The following is a 16226-nucleotide window of genomic DNA, read 5'->3' on the forward strand; positions in this document are numbered from 1 at the left end:
TTTAGTCCTTTTCCACAATATACAGCTGAAGCAAAATCCATGCTTCTTGCGTTCAATGATTTATTCATGAATTAACATGCAGTCACATGCAGGTACCATGTGTTCATCAATTAATTAAAAAGAGCGTCCACATACACACTGTGTTCTCATTTTCAGATGTTTTTGGTTCAACAACAAAATATATGGATACCTACAGTTTCACAATTATAATATCATTGTGAGACAATTAATCCACATATTATTTTGTCTGGTGCTGCATGTTGCCTTTGTCTCCTGACACATCAAACAAGGATTAACAACCAGAACATTAACCTATCTCTCCACTAGTTCACAGACATTTGTCATACTATTTGAGCAAGAACAAAGGCATAGGCCTACAGATATTATAAATCAATAATTACCACCAAAGATGAACATCAATCATTAATTGTGATTACAATATTCGGCAAAAATAATCAGGTTTATAATTTTAGTCATAATTGTGGACTTCAAACTGTGTTGCTAAATAATTCCATATGACAAATTAAGCTTGCATAGATAAGAATGTTACGCGTGCAGTAAGGGAAGTTACAAGAAAAGATAATCCAGCAGGCAGTCAAAATAAGAAATAAGTGGAATTTAATAAGTGCTTAATGAAAGACATGATGAGTCAGTGATGCCAGGATTAGTAATATAGAGAGAAGATGGGTTCAGCGCAGGCTCTCCAGTTCCAGGAGGAATATTGACTCGGTCTCTTCATAGCGTCTCAGTTGGGTTTCCTTAACAGCTTCTGTTACGTGGAGAATGATTAAAGGCTTTTCTTTCAGAACCTTTGGATGGCCTTTTCAAACATCACTTTGCACTACGGCAAACACTCTGTTTTTGTCGTGCTCGGAGTTGGGGATGTTGTTCAGAAGCCTTTTGTTATTAAGAGGCAGCTTAGAACAGTGGTTCTCAATCCTTTTAATGTCAAGGACCCCTTGTATTCTCTCAGAGTTACAGAGTATACAGGCCTTTTTAAGGGCCATTTAAGGGCACATTTTACTCCCCTCGGTGTCCCTGGACCCTACTTTGAGACTGGCATAGAGTTTAAAAGGTCAGATCGCAGGTTATTCTGCAGTAATGATTGCCTCCACTCAAACCGATCTCCCTCCTCTTTGTCCCTGTAAGGGTGTGGTAACTATTGGGATAGCTCAAGTTACGGTAGTTTAATTTAAAGTTAATTGCTTATGCAGTAATAAAGTCATGTTTATCTATTGAGGTGTATACACTCATACAATCATTGCTGTACTGTAGCTGTGTGTCCAGGATGTAATTCTCAAATTGGAACAGCATACACACTGGTTAATGGTTAACTAGTGTTGTCATTCTCCAGCCATTAAGTCACAAGAGATGTGACCAACAGAGAGTAGAAACCAACAGAAAGGCAACAGTGTAACAGTGCAATGAGTGCATGGTTCCAGACTCCAAAATGGTCACACATGCAACCTTGTTTTGAGTGTTGAAGTAAGTTAACCATAACCACTAGGGTCAAATCAAATCAAAGTTATTTATATAGCACATTTAAAAACAACTCTCATTGTACCAAAGTGCTTCACATGTCAGAAGTGGTTGACTTGTTTGGTTCTCGTTGCTGAAAAGAGCCGAACTACAAGATCACACTGTATCGTGTTGTGAGCTTGTAGATGTGCTTGCTATTTTTGTGTTTTGTGTAAATGTTGGCTGTTCGACCCAGTATTTGGACACTATAGTTTATGTATCCTCGGTCCCAGCCTTACTCATCTGCAAAAATAAAAGCCTGGTCACAACTCGCAACCTATGGCAGAGAGCGTATCGGCGGAAGTGTCGGGCCGAAACATCCCGTCTGATGTATTTCCCCCGGATAAGATATTCTTCGACCAATCACAACAGAGAATGTAAACAGATTTGTAAAGCATCAACGTCATTTCCTTGAGTGGTAGGCTACTTTCGCCAAAACCCCACTACACTTCCTCTGCCGATACACTCTATACAGCGTAGGTCTTGCCCAGCGTGTGGTTTATGTGGCTAAACTTTCACATGGTCACTTGCACTCACATGAGGATCAATAGGCTGTTTTGGTGCCCCTCCAGGCTCCAGCATGAGTACTGCGTGCGGTAGGCCGGTAGCCATTGTGATTTGTGAAAGTAGTACTTTCTCCCTGCCTGCACTTTCATCATGGTGTATGTAGCACAGCTGAAGATGAAATGGGGAAACAATCCTTCAGTTCTTCAAAGCGCCCTGCCGTCAGCAGTAATCAAACTGGATGCACAATGCTTGGTTATAAGGATAGTGTTTGTTTCCCCCCTTTTTACCACAAGTGAGGAAACTCCAGTCTGTGCGGCTCATGTAGGCTTGCTGCGTTCAAGTGCTGATGTCAAGTCAATTGCACTACATACAATGCCAGGGTTTAGAGATCATGTAGGCTCTATCCATACAGTACACAGGCGGTTGGCTTGTCCGCCCACTGCGTTCAAGTACTGACGGCATGTCATCATACGACTCAATTTGTCCACTGAGGACTGATGGTTGTGCAGCAGTAAAAGCAGTAACACGATCTCACACACTTAATATAACATGCTAAAAGTAAAAACAGATTAGGGTACTATGTACTGTAAGTACATGTAAAATGATAAAATCAGACATTACACATTGCTTTTATTGTCTCCACCAGGCCGAAGGCATGGGGACTGGGAAGAGTATGTTTTGCACTCCGTCTGTGTGTGTCCTTGTGTGTGTCCATCCGTCCGTCTGTGTACAGCTAATGCCAAACTGTACACACTCCCTGGATGCCAACGGCAAACCTCTGCCCCAATTCTTCCACAACGGCCTGTTATAGCGCCACCATGAGGCCAACTTTTGCAAAACACATTTCTTGATATTACGAGTACATCACGCAAATCGGTTTACACTATCTCTACAGTCATGTCATCAACACGGACCTGTCCGCTTTCCCATATAGAGCACCGAAGTCCTGGCATCACTCGCTCATCCTCTCGATTCCCCTGGTTCACGGAAGTAATTTCTCTATGGAGAATAACATGGGGTCATCTTAAAATCGTCTACTATAAGCATTGTGGTCCAAAAATAAGCTGTCTCTGCGTTATTGTCAGGGAGGTGTATCTGTATCGTTTGCAACGGTCAGTCCCTCAGAAATGATACAGTCTGCTTCTAGCGAAAATGTTTTCTCTCAGTCAGTTGATTCTTCATATCCAGAGTGAAGCTGCCTGGATGATTTGTTTATTTTTCAAACACAGTCTAAGATCTAAAATCCCCCTATGGGGATTACAAATAACTTTGCAAATAAAAAGTACACAAACCTGTGGATTTGCGCCCTCTACCGATATTGACATCAGACTTCGGTGCTCTATTCCAATTGGCCTTCCAACGTTTGCAGGATTGGTCCATTTTGAACACAATGCCTTAAATCTTGAACTGCGTGCGATTTCCGTGAAATCATGCACGCACATTCCCACTAGGCAGAGGGAGAAATGGCACTTTAAAATTTCCAATCAATTTTTCTAAAATATCTACAATCTACAATCTCACAACGTGGCGCGTTGTGAGCTAGTAGATAGGCTATTTTCACAACGTGGTAAAATGAACAATTTAATGAAAGCAGGCTTGTTAGTGTTAGGTTGGTCTTGGGTATCATTTTGAAGAGGTACTGCAGCAACAGCGCTAACAAACATCCCGTAGTGTCGTTGGATACACATGACTCCCTCATTCCTGGGACCCTCACCCATTCTTCAATTCAACATTCCTTTCTGAGAAAGTGCTTTGGAATAAAAGACCTCTTGAACCTACAGGGAAGGAAAGAAGGGCCTACTTGGCAGTCGGCTCGATATAACTTCCAATGGCAATCATTCCCACTTTGGCTGGTGGGTATCAATTTCCTGTTATGAAAATGACTTGCTCTTGCATGGTTAGCCTGTGTGTGCGCGCGCGTGGCACGTGCATGAATTCCTGCATGCCATGGCACTCTTATTTGAAGCCCTCTACTTGTGGCAGACTCAGGCCAACAGCTTTCATGTCAGAGTGCCCTCTCGCTCTCTGTCCTCAAAGAGCTGTTTGTTGACCGCAGCTCTGTGCATCACTGAGACCCCCCCCACCCCACCTCAACTGCATACTTGACTGGTTTCCACAATACAACTAGCTTCTTCTTCCTCTCTTTTTGTCTTGTTTTTTGTTTTGAGTTGTGTGTATGTATGTGAGTAGTGTTGTCACAATTATTACATAATCGTCTAATGGCAATTATTTGAGATAATCACAATTATTTTGTTGTAAGCATGTTATCTATTTTTTTTTTTAAGTTTAATAAGAAAAATACCAGTTTCTTGGTATATTTCACTTACAGTATTGTGTAGTGGTTAGAGCATATGCCTTTCATGCGGAAGGTTGTGGGTTCGAACCCTGCCTGGGATCGGTCGACGTCAGCAAGGCCATGCGGTCGCAACGTGTTTCTATTCATAAGCCACCACCAGGAGAAACACATTTCTTGATATTAATTACTAAAAACATTTTTTCCAAACATCACTTAAATGGGTACACACTATCCCTATAGCAATATGATCAAAACAGAGCTGTCGTGTGACTCGTGTCCAATGTTTCATATTCCATAATGTTTGGCTAAGATAGGCTTTCAAAGTTTGCGGGAGGAACCCATTTAGTACAAAATGCCTCAAATCATGAATTCAGCGTCCAATTGCTGTTAAACTTTGCACTTTCCCACCATAGGCCAAGGAAGAAATGCCACCCTACATTTTCTTTAAATGGGCAGATTCACGATTTGGTCCAGGCCCCTTGAACCGCAGGTCATGCAATCAAAAATATAGTTTTACCTTGGATTTCTTGGAGCGTATAGGCCGTGTTTGTGCCAGATTTCGTTCCCTGCCATACTGTGTTTTATTTTTCTTTCTAATGCTTCGGTTGCCCTCCTATCACCTGCAGTCTTTTCCCCTGCTGTACTCTCTCACACAAGGACGTGCAGAGAGTGTTAGAGGGGCAGGGGCTGAAATCCCGTAAGAGGGCACTTTTAGACACAAATTGCGAAAATAGCAGATCTACAAGCTCACAACGCTTCACAGCACAACGCGTTGAGAGCTTGTAGATCAGCTATTTTCAGGGCGCAACCCAGCAGTCTTTACTCTACTGGAGATTCGGTGTACGACATGGATTTAGAAACAAATTAGTTCAATTACGCAAAATGCTGCGTTCGAGTTTAGGAGACTTTGGGGGGGGGGGGGGGAAAGCAATTCTCCTGAATGCTGCCTTCCGGTATATGGCATGGAAAGGAGAGGAGGGCATTTGCATTTCTTTCACCATAGTATAAATGCTGCATTTGTGGTCTGGAAAGGGCAGTTGTTTTACAGACGGGTAAAAGGGCAGAGGCTGTAGCCCCCTTTTGATGTCTTATGTGTGCACGACTGCATGTCCCTGCTCTCACAGCATTCCGTCACTTTGTCTTCCCCTTGCTTCTTGAGAGGGAAGTCTGAAGCACTCTGGTAGAGCTGTTGCCCCCGCGACCCGACTACGGATAAGAGGTTGAAGATGGATGGATGCCTTCCCCTTCATCAGCGCTGGAGTGAAACTTTGGCTGATTATTCACTGCTTCTTTTTTCTCAGAAACTGGAGGAGGAGGGGGGAGGAGGAGGAGGGGGGTTTTGTCAGCCCCAGCTGTAATTAATGGAGTCGCTGTCTTAATTTGACCACCCCACCTCCTTTTTAATTAACGTCCATGGAAATATAACTCATTTCACTGAGTTTCTATTAACATTTTAATCTTGAAAACGTTAAATAACCCAGAGATAAATATCCAGGAACCAACGCCCTCTTGGTTGCTCCTGGGGGTTGGGCAGGGAAAGGGGTTGATAATACCCATGTAGCTAAGCAGTGACGAAGACTCCGTGGGGGCGGCGGGGCTCGAGCCCCCATGATGAATTAGACCTGAATATGTACAGTATATTCGCCTAGTCGGTTCGTCCCGTTTGTACCGCGCCAGGTCGCGCCGCGCCCGTTCGTGCAATTCTCGTCTTTGCATTGACTTTGTATGTAATCGCGCAGCTCTAACCATCCAAGACCCCATGACGATTATAAAAACATTTCGTCTCTGTAGCCAAGAAGTCACTTAATACATTAAAAAAGGGGGTTAGGCATTTTCATTTTATCATAAGGATATATGGCCGGGTATAAATTACTATAAATCTCCCAACCTCTCACTTCTCTGTTTTTAGCTAACATTTGCTTTTAGTCTGTCCTAGGCTATGGCAGTGAGTGGATCATATGAGTTAGTGTGATGAGCACACATAGATAGACACACCTGCTGTCTGTGCACGTGTATAATTTACCGATGTCGCACGCCTGCCGATCTACAAGCTCAATAGCCGATGTACAAGCTCAAGCTGTGAGCTTTTAGGGTGTTCTTGGTGTGCGACACCATGCGTAATTAACTGCCAGCATTTTTCAGTAAAACCCTTTGAAGGATCCACAGGAAATGCAAATTACGGAACCGCATTTATGGAACGGTGTGTGTTGTGACGGATGCTATTCACTTGTGGAAGATATAGCATTACCCTAATCTTTGATCACGCTAAGAAAGTTAATCCATCGCGTGTTGATACACAGCCTAGAATGAGGATGTGGTTCAAATATGGAGGGCTATCACTTCCGGGTCGGGCGGAAGTGGTCTCTTCTTCTGAGTTTTGGCACTGGCCTCACGATCCCGCCTATAGTAACGGAAGGGAATGTATTTCCGGGTGAATTAACAAATTAATGCTTGCACCTAATCAGCCTTTAGGTGGGGGTGGGCTCCTGATCCAGTGATCTTTACAGTTTGTGTATAGAGCGTCGCAGTCCCGCCCCCTTTCATGACGACACCAGGCCCAGGAAATAATTCCCAATGCATTTTCCCCATAGACATTTCAAAAAGTATTTTTAAAGATAGTTACAAAGCCAACTCGAGTTGTGACAACTCATGACAACAAGCACAATATTTTGGACCAAACGAATAATTACAAAGAAGAAAAACAAAAAACAAAAAAGTTTTTTTCTTCTTTATAATTAAAAGAATTGTGTTTGTTGTCATGATTTGTCTCGACAAGAGTTGGCTTTGTACGAGGTTTAAAAGGTCTTTAAATAAATACTTTTTGAAACACACACACACACACACACACACACACACACACACACACACACACACACACACACACACACACACACACACACACACACACACACACACCAGAATAAGTGTGTTCATGCTCTGCCTCTACCTCCTCCTTTAGTTTGCTGGCTGGTACGCTGACTCAGGCTGTGATGTGCTTTTAGCTAAGGGAATCAGATGGGAATGGCAGGAGGTTGAGTGCTGTGAGATTGCGGCTGTACAGCGATGCCATGGAAACCTGGAGAGATCATATGGAGAGACGTGACCCATTCTATTAATTATTTTGGTTTTAGTCTGTTGTGTTGTCCTCCCACTAGACTGTTAACGCATTCATTCTGTTGGATCTGCATATCTATACTGTGCTGCTCTTCCCTCCTTTCTCATATCTAACCTCTCTTTCATTTTCACTATATGTCTCTTTGTCTCTATCGATCGTGAGCTGGCTGAATCTCTACCGTTTGTATTTATCGAAAGGGTTTTAGTAGATGACGTTCCTTACACTCTGAGCTTTCTCCATACCCAGTGGTTGTACAGTAGTTGTTCAAAAACAGGCCTTATGTGCCACGACTCCACAAGGCATGAAGTGGATAGGTTCAAAAGAGAAGCCACGGTCATGGTCTCATCTTTGCCACCGGTGTCTTACACGGCACTTAAGGCCGAGATACATTTTGATGCTTGTGCCTGGATCTGCCCTGAGGCTGTGTGCAGGCCAACAATGGTGGTCTCTGTTACTCTGCTTTATCTGTCTACCAGCCAGTGTGGTCTGTGGGCTTGGCTTTGCCATGTGTTAAGTGCTTGTGTCTGTCAGGGATCAGTCTTAACGTCGTACCCCTGGGGCACAACCGTGAAGACAGCTGACATTTTGTAGTTGTTTTGTCGCTAGAAGCTGCTATTATCCAATGACCGCACTTTGGGCCCACTCTTTTACACAATTCCTTGCACACTGTGTGTGTGTGTGTGTGTGTGTGTGTGTGTGTGTGTGTGTGTGTGTGTGATATAAGGGAGACAGTGGGACCGAACGATGCAAAGAGTGAACGAGAAAACATCAGACAAATAAACGCTGACACACCGAGCAGCATGCAGCGAGCTGGCACCTCTAGCACCGTCATTAAAGGATTACAGCCAGCTCACGGACCACACACACAATGCCTCTGACAGCCAGTTTTCCACTCTGCCAAGCACTGTCTACTAGACTCTAGGCCTCAGCAATCCTCAGGGACTGCCACCTCTCTCCCTTCCTCCCGCTGCCTTCTTCTGTAGTCTATTTAGTAGTTTATATATGAACACCTACAGGGGGGCTTTTGTTTTGGGGAATCGACGCATTGCAGAAACCAACCGAACCGAGGTTCAGCTCTCTCTTCTTCCTTCTCATCCTTCTTTTCTGTGCCTATTCCCTCCAAGCCCAGGAGGTATTTTTTTGACTCAAAGGCGGCCAACTCTGGCCATACAAGCTTGTCCCTCTTCCTCCCTCCATCTTCATCTCCTTCGTATCCACCTCCTTCACCTGCTGTGTCTCGGCATTTAAATTGACGATTAACCCATTTTTGACCTGAGGCCGCATCAGTGTCGACTCAAAGCTTTCAACCATCATTTTAGACTTTACCTGTTGAAAAATAGCAGATCTACAAGCTCGGCCGCGCTACGAGCCTGTAGATGAATTGCACGTTTGTCATTGGACGTTACTTAGAACATATGAATAAAGAATACATTTCTGGGCCTGGGCCGTGGCTCAGTGGTCCAGGCACCGTGGCTGGTAATCCAGTCTGGCAGTGTGCCGCGGGTTCGACTCCCGACGGCCTTCACCGCATGTCTTCCCCCCATCTCTCTCTCCCCATTTCCTGTCAGTCTACTGTCTGTCCCTCCATAAATATATAAAATAAAGGCGAAAGCCAAAAAAAACATATATATTTTTTTGATTGCCTTTTAATCAAAGAATGCACAGGGCATATATGTCAAATAACTGAAATGACTGACATTAATTATTTTTAAAACATAGCGGAAATAGCTGATCTACAAGTTTGTAGATTTGCTATTTCAGCATTTGTTTCTGTGTGGAAAAACCTTCAACATGGAAACAATTATGACAAAAAGAATTGCAATTATCAATTATGACGGGCCTATAGCTGTGTCATGCTCCTACTTTGAGTGTAGAAATGCGTGTCCATTTGTTTTGGACACAAAATGAGCACGTGATCAGCGTTGGCAGATCTACCGGTGACTCATGGAGGTCACATTCCCCACATTCTGGCTCCGCATGCTTAGTATAGGTGCCATAGCTCTGCTCCTCCTGGGACTGTCTGCTTCCATCAGCGCCAGTTTCTCATTTGTCCACGTCGGCTGAAGGCCGAGTGACAAAATCTAATCTCACTAATAATGTTTTTGGTCCAAAATACCTCCTCGATATCGGCATTGTGACAATATTATGCGGCTGGCTTCCTGGTGCTTTCACAAGATATTAGCTTGTCTAGCTGAGGGGGGAAATCCAGACGTGATCCTGCACAGAGTGCACTGTGCACACTATGACATTTAACGTTACTTTAAGCCAAGGTCTTGTGTCATCATGGCCCCTCTCCCCGAGGCCCTGATTGACATCCCTCAACAGTGCTGACAAATTGTTATTTATTTTCATTGCAGCTCAAAAAGCTTCAGAGCACACAATGAAAACCACAAGACAGCCACTGAATGTTCAAAGTTCAGGTTGTGTGGGTGTAATCGAGGTCATAAAACCTAAAAAGAAAAACGAAAAAAATCAATGAAAATGAATGTTATGAAACCTTTTAAAGAACAATGTGTCGGGTTCAGGACAACAACAACACCTGTCGTGCACAAAAATGGTGTTGGAGGTATAACTACACACTTACATAATATACTACTAAAAGATTATCCACTTTCACACTCAATTAATGATTTGTGAGCAAAATAAAGACTGCTAAATACGCACCCACACACTGAGAGATGACGTTAATACAGTCATCTGCTGCTGCTCCTGTTGTGCCCTTGGAGATGCCCTCATCCATCAGACTCCAGAACAGCCCTGCCGCTGTGTTCCTCTCCACAGGCTGGGGGAACCTTCCTGTTCTCAGAACCTGTCCTCTGCTGTGTCTTAATGCTGCCAAATGCCTTGCCCAGGTGTTCCAGGCCGTGGTCCCCCTAGCTAAATGATTGATGGTTATGAACTAAACGGACCCTTAACTCCGATGTGTACAAAATAAATGGACCCTTCCATTTGGTTCCATGCATGCATCATGGATTTCACAGTGTAGGTTGGGGACATAAAAATATAAAACTTATCCAATGGGAGTCGTGGTCAAATGCATATCAAACTGGGATCCCTTGAAATTAAAAAGGTTGAGAATTACTGGACTAAATAGCCCTCCTCCTCCTCCTCTTCCAGGCTGTCTCTCATCACAATTAATCAATTCTGGACGGGAACCCCTTTTGATGTTTTAAACATATTATGTTATACTTTAGCTATTGAAAAATAGCAGATCTACAAGCACCGAGTGCCGCACTATGAGCTTGTAGAAAAATCGTGAAAATGAGGCGCACATCCTTGAATGTATATTATTTCACAGTGAACGTTTTTAACTCAAATCTTTGCTTCTGGTGAGGTCCCTGGAACAACATGTTTTCAGATGGGGGTCCGCGGCCAAATACAGATAATTCTGGTTGTTGTTGACATGATAAAGGTTGAGCACCACTGACATAGAAACATAGGGTTTTTCAGATGATTTAGAGAAGGCATTTGTAGAATCGTCCTCAGGTCTAAATGGGTTAATCAATTCCCCTCCCTCTCAGCACTCCCAAGATGCCTGGCTTCAGTTTACTTATTGAACAGACAGTCGGGGCACTCATCCCCTCCGTTATAATGTTAGAATAGCTGTTAAATCTACCAACTAAAGATCAGATATAATAACACCATTAAAGTTTTAAAACCGTACTGTGTCACTGCCCCAATCGCCTGCAGCATGCGGTTCAGGTCATTACTATGCACTGGCAATAACAGTGTTTGAGAAAATTATTGCCATAACACCAGTCGTTAAACGGGTGCGTCCTCTCGTATTCCTACTCATTATAACTTTACGACGCCATACGAGCTAAGAAGTCTTATTGGGGACTGCCTCGACCCTTTTGAGGAGCTAAGAAGTCTTATTGGGGCCTCCCTCTACCCTTTTGAGTCTTATTGGGGCCTCCCTATACCCTTTTGAGGAGCTAAGAAGTCTTATTGGGGCCTCCCTCTACCCTTTTGAGGAGCTAAGAAGTCTTATTGGGGACTCCCTCTACCCTTTTGAGTCTTATTGGGGCCTCCCTCTACCCTTTTGAGGAGCTAAGAAGTCTTATCGGGGACTCCCTCTACCCTTTTTGAGTCGTGTCAAATCATTTACTTGCCTTTAGACCAGTAATATTTTTTAAACACTTTCTTTTTAATTTGTATTGATGCAGCAATGAATAAACATACGTGTACATTTTGTTGTATCCGACATGTAAATATCCCCCCTCCCCCCCAATCAAGGTCAGAACAAGACAAATAAAACAAAGACAGACAGTACAAGACTGTAAAAGTAATTAGTAAACTAGTATTGAAAGTACTAATGAACATAGTAAGTAAAGTACATACATATAAAACATTAATAAAAACAGCATTTTCCATCAGGGTATGGTATCTAGGTTACATACATTGTATCCATCATTCAGTTTAGATGGTAAATTGCTCTATATCCAACTGTCTACTTACTGGGGGCCTGAGGTAACCGATTGTTACAGCACAAGAAATATCGGGTTTAGATAGATACTATGATTTAATCCAGAATTAAAAATCATATATATATACTAGAATTTCGTGGCCGTTGCACCGCGCACTATGGGAAGAAGGAAATTGCGGGAGTTGACTCCACATGTAGTAACGGATGGCTTATTAGTTATTATTATGTGTCCTTATTAGTGTAGTGTAGTCAACACGTTATGGCTCATACACACTGCCCGGTATTTGCTCCGATAATGCTGTCGGGGAGCATTTTTCGCGCTGGCCGACAAAACCCCTGATCTGACGTTAAGCGGTGCCCAAAAGGTAGATCACGATCTACCAGTTTAGAATCTACACATATGGAGGGCTAGTACCTTGGAATAATCTGAGCATTGTGTGTGTGTGTGTGTGTGTGTGTGTGTGTGTGTGTGTGTGTGTGTGTGTGTGCGTGCGTGTGCGTGTGCGCGCGCACGTGGACATTACGTTACCTGTTATGTCACACTCCAATAGGATTCTAAAGAAACGTTCTCCTCACAGACACTTTCATTAGGGCAGCAGTCTGCTGCTGTCAGCCTTGCTTTAGGCATGGATCGGGGCCCCCTTGTTCGGATAAACCACTTGCACTAAGCCTCTCCGAGTGCACTGTCGCTCCTCCATCGTAGCTTTTTTTGTAATCCCAGCCCCTTTTCACTCTCATCTTCATCTGCTTTGGTCCTATAATCTGTTATGTCGTCAGTGACTTTCATTAATTTGCCCCTCTTTTACTCTCTCTAGTCCCTTTTTAACACGTGCACTACATTCTTGACGTTTTTCCAGACTTTAAACGGAGAGGCATGAATGGAACATTCCGGTAGAGATCGGACACGCCAACAGACTTTACGCTGGCAGGATCCTTAAATTAAATCTGGTTAATGTCTGATTTGGCTTAGATTTGCAGTAGTGAAAAAAGTACTCTCTTGTTTTACTTAAGTAAAAGTATCAATACTGCAATGCAGGTGTTCGCTTGGCAGCAAGCCTATGGTTTTGTCAGCCACCATGTCTTGATGCCAAATGTGTTTTAAGAATACACTGCAGGTCGATAGTTCATTCAGATTTTAGTCAAGTCCACTTGAAGCCAATTATTTGAGTGGCCTTTTCAGGTTCGTCGTCGACTCGAGGTGAGGACGTCAAATTGCACAGGCCTTCACAACGCTGCCATACTATGCTTGGCAATCAGCTGTGATTGAACAGAGCCTGGTATAGGCATAGACAGGTTTTGTGCTGCACTCACTGTTGGCTAATCTCGGCATTCCACAAAGCTCGGATCTATGACGTCTGCAACTAGGGCTGCAACTCGTGAACTAGTCGACTAGTAAACTAGGCATTAACTAGTCAACTAGTAAAAATCACTAGAAGTGAAGGCCCTATCTGCAACGTGCTTTCGTTCTGTCACTTACACCCCACCGAGAATATTTCAGAAGCGGAGCATCTGTGATGTGGAACAGTTACAGCGCGTCTATACAGGGAACAACTTCCTTTCTTTGAGTTCGCTTTTGATAATGATCATTAATTATATGGTTCATTGCCGGGTGAAGTTAAAAAAGTGACCATGCATGTGAACAGTTATACAAAATAAATTAACATTTGAGTTGGGAGAACTATGAAATAATGTTTTAAATTATGACCATTATGTAAATACAGTAATTTACATATTCTGATGTGTGTCTTGTCATCTGTAGGTACATGAGCCAATTACTTTCAGTCTCCAATTCAAGGAATCCAAGTGATGATTAATTTAGATGAGATTAGATTAGATGGTAAATTGAACATTATTTTTCACTCATGGCTCCTTGACAACAGTTTCACTGAATAGTTCAGCTAAACATTTGCTTCATTTATTTGTATTGTTGAAAGTACACAATACATTTCAGAATGATTTATTTAAAATGTATTTCTGAATGTGTACAAATGGACCCATGTAATTTGTTGTAGGAGTTCATGATGAATTGAGTCAGCATCAGCAACTGCCAAATCCCATGATGAGTAGTGGCTCAGGGGTAGAGTGGCTGGATGGTCACCATAAGGTTGCCAGTTCGAACCCCGGGCTCCCCCAGAGTTACTGTCGAAGTGTCCTTGAGCAAGACACTGAACCCCTAATTGCTCCTGATGTGCTGGTTGGTGCCTTGCATGGTTTCCGCTGCCATCGGGGTGTGAATGGGTGAATGTAATGCACAATCTCTGTAAAGCGCCTTGGATAAAGGTGCTATATAAATGCACCATTTACCATTCATGATGAAGTTTGTGTTTAGTCCGTCTCATAGATGTCTCTTACTGACTGACTGGCGGGGTTACTGACTCCCCATTATTGAATCACACTACAGTATATGCGTCTCCTCTGCTCTCATTTTTTGAATTGTGCATGTTCTAACTTCTAGCTAGTTATTTGTTCCCTGCACGCGCATTGTGCACCACCAGATGCATCCGTATTGGAACAGGCAAAAGTCTATTTCCCCATCGTCTCCACAGCTTCTTCTTTTTTCCCTTGCTTGTATGAGGGATTAGGAAACTTTTGTCAGTTGGCATTCACTGGCCAATGTGTTGAACATAATTATTTTCATTGATTGTTTCAAATATGACATCACACAATTTGCCCCTGGGAAATAAAGTTGGTGGACAGAGGGTTCTTTTGTCCTTCAATTTACAATTTAGGCATTTTGCAGATGCTCTTAATCCAGAGCGATTTACAGTAAACGAGAACAACACATATTACATCAAATACATACAAATAGTGACATGTGGAGCGTTCGTTGTCCCAGCGTTTTTTAGTGAATGTTCTTCCAGCTTTCCAGTGTTGGCTGATCTGAGCGAGCGGGAGTGTTTGTCCGATCATACTTTGAAGATATGGGGGAGCCATACCTTTTGGTTGCTTTGAAGGCCAGCATCAGAGTTTTGTACTCTTGAGCGGGCAGCGGCCGGGAGCCAATGGAGGGAGCGGAGTAGTAGTAATGATCCAAAACTGCATATTTTTCACATTCTGTTTACGCTCATCTACCCACGTACACACTTCCCACAAGTGAGCTATGAACAAAATTGTGCAGTGGAATCTTGATTAATTCATTACAGACATCTGGCCTTGTTGATGCAGCAATAAAGGGTGAGGCGTCCAAAGGCATCCTGTGGCACTGAGTGAGTTAAAGTAGGCCTTGATGCAGCATTAAAAGCAGACATTGCAGCCTCCAGGAATTCGCACAAGGCACTATAAACATCAATCACTTAGCAGGAGTTTATCTGGCATGTTTGTTCACTTGTCACCTTAAGGTGAAATGTGCAGTTTTGAATCTAAAACAGCTAACCTGTGTGATTTGTGCAGATCAAATGAAAAAGGGGTGTGAGTGCCGGGGGGTAAATGTGGGCGAGAGACTACTCAAAGGCAAAGAGTGAGTGAATTGACTCGACAAAGGGTAAAACATGCGCCCTGAAGAGGTGGAGCCAATCAATCAAGTGTGTCACAGTAGAGCTTGAGCCCTGAAGGACTGGACCCAGAGAGGGTCTGTGATCTGCGTGAACACATTGTTATACTTTAGCTATTGAAAAATAGCAGATCTACAAGCTTGTAGAGCGGCACTCGGTGCCACGCTACGAGCTTGTAGGTCTGCTATTTTTTTTTAATCGTGAAAATGTGTCACAAATCTTTGAATACTGTATATTCTTTCAGAGCCAAAGTTTTTAACTCAAATCTTTTCTTCTGGGGGTGGGTCCCTGGAACAACATATTTTCAGATGGGGGTCTGCGGCCAATTACATATAATCTTGGGGGGCCTTGACATGAAAATGTGTGTGAAAATAAATGTGAAAATGAGAACGACTGATATAGAAACATAGGTATTTCAGAAAACTGCCAATTACAATTACATTACCAATTACATTACTGTCAGTTGCCTACAGTAATGTAGCCAACAGTAGTCGGGTGGCGAGGGTAACGGTTCCAACAGAGATGTCCAGTCTTCCCTCTCCAGAGCAACATTAGCGACTTCCTCCTCTGGGATCCCGAGGCGTTCCCAGGCCAGTGTGGAGATATAAAAACTCATCAGTCAGTGTGTCAGGGTGTAGTGTTTTTCTGCTGATTGTGTAGGAGTCTGGGATCAGCTCCAAAGACTACATGTTTACTACTGAGGGAGGCTAGGTAAAATATAATGGAAATATGGCAGGAATAAAGCACAGAAATACAGAGAGAATGACAAAAAAAACTAAACAAATGAATGTGTAGAATAGAAATTGTACACTGTCAACTATCACTCTCCATCTTAACAGTTTGACTGCGGAAAACGATTTATCAGACTTTTAA

General features: G+C 43.1%; 2 protein-coding genes across 4 annotated transcripts in view; one reads left to right on the top strand and one right to left on the bottom strand.

The window, feature by feature from the left end:
* LOC310860644 (calreticulin-like) overlaps positions 1-2969 on the bottom strand; it is a 70376-nt gene extending 67407 nt beyond the window's left edge. The window contains exon 1 of the mRNA XM_083767707.1: positions 2960-2969. The gene's annotated coding sequence lies outside the window, so the exon portion shown is untranslated. The remainder of the gene's footprint in view (positions 1-2959) is intronic.
* The window catches only part of nos1apa (nitric oxide synthase 1 (neuronal) adaptor protein a), a 210436-nt gene that overhangs the window by 6573 nt on the left and 187637 nt on the right, over positions 1-16226 (top strand). The window lies entirely within an intron of this gene.

The sequence above is a fragment of the Protomyctophum parallelum genome (genome assembly GCF_964188405.1).
Source record: "Protomyctophum parallelum genome assembly, chromosome: 6".
Taxonomy (NCBI): Eukaryota; Metazoa; Chordata; class Actinopteri; order Myctophiformes; family Myctophidae; genus Protomyctophum; species Protomyctophum parallelum.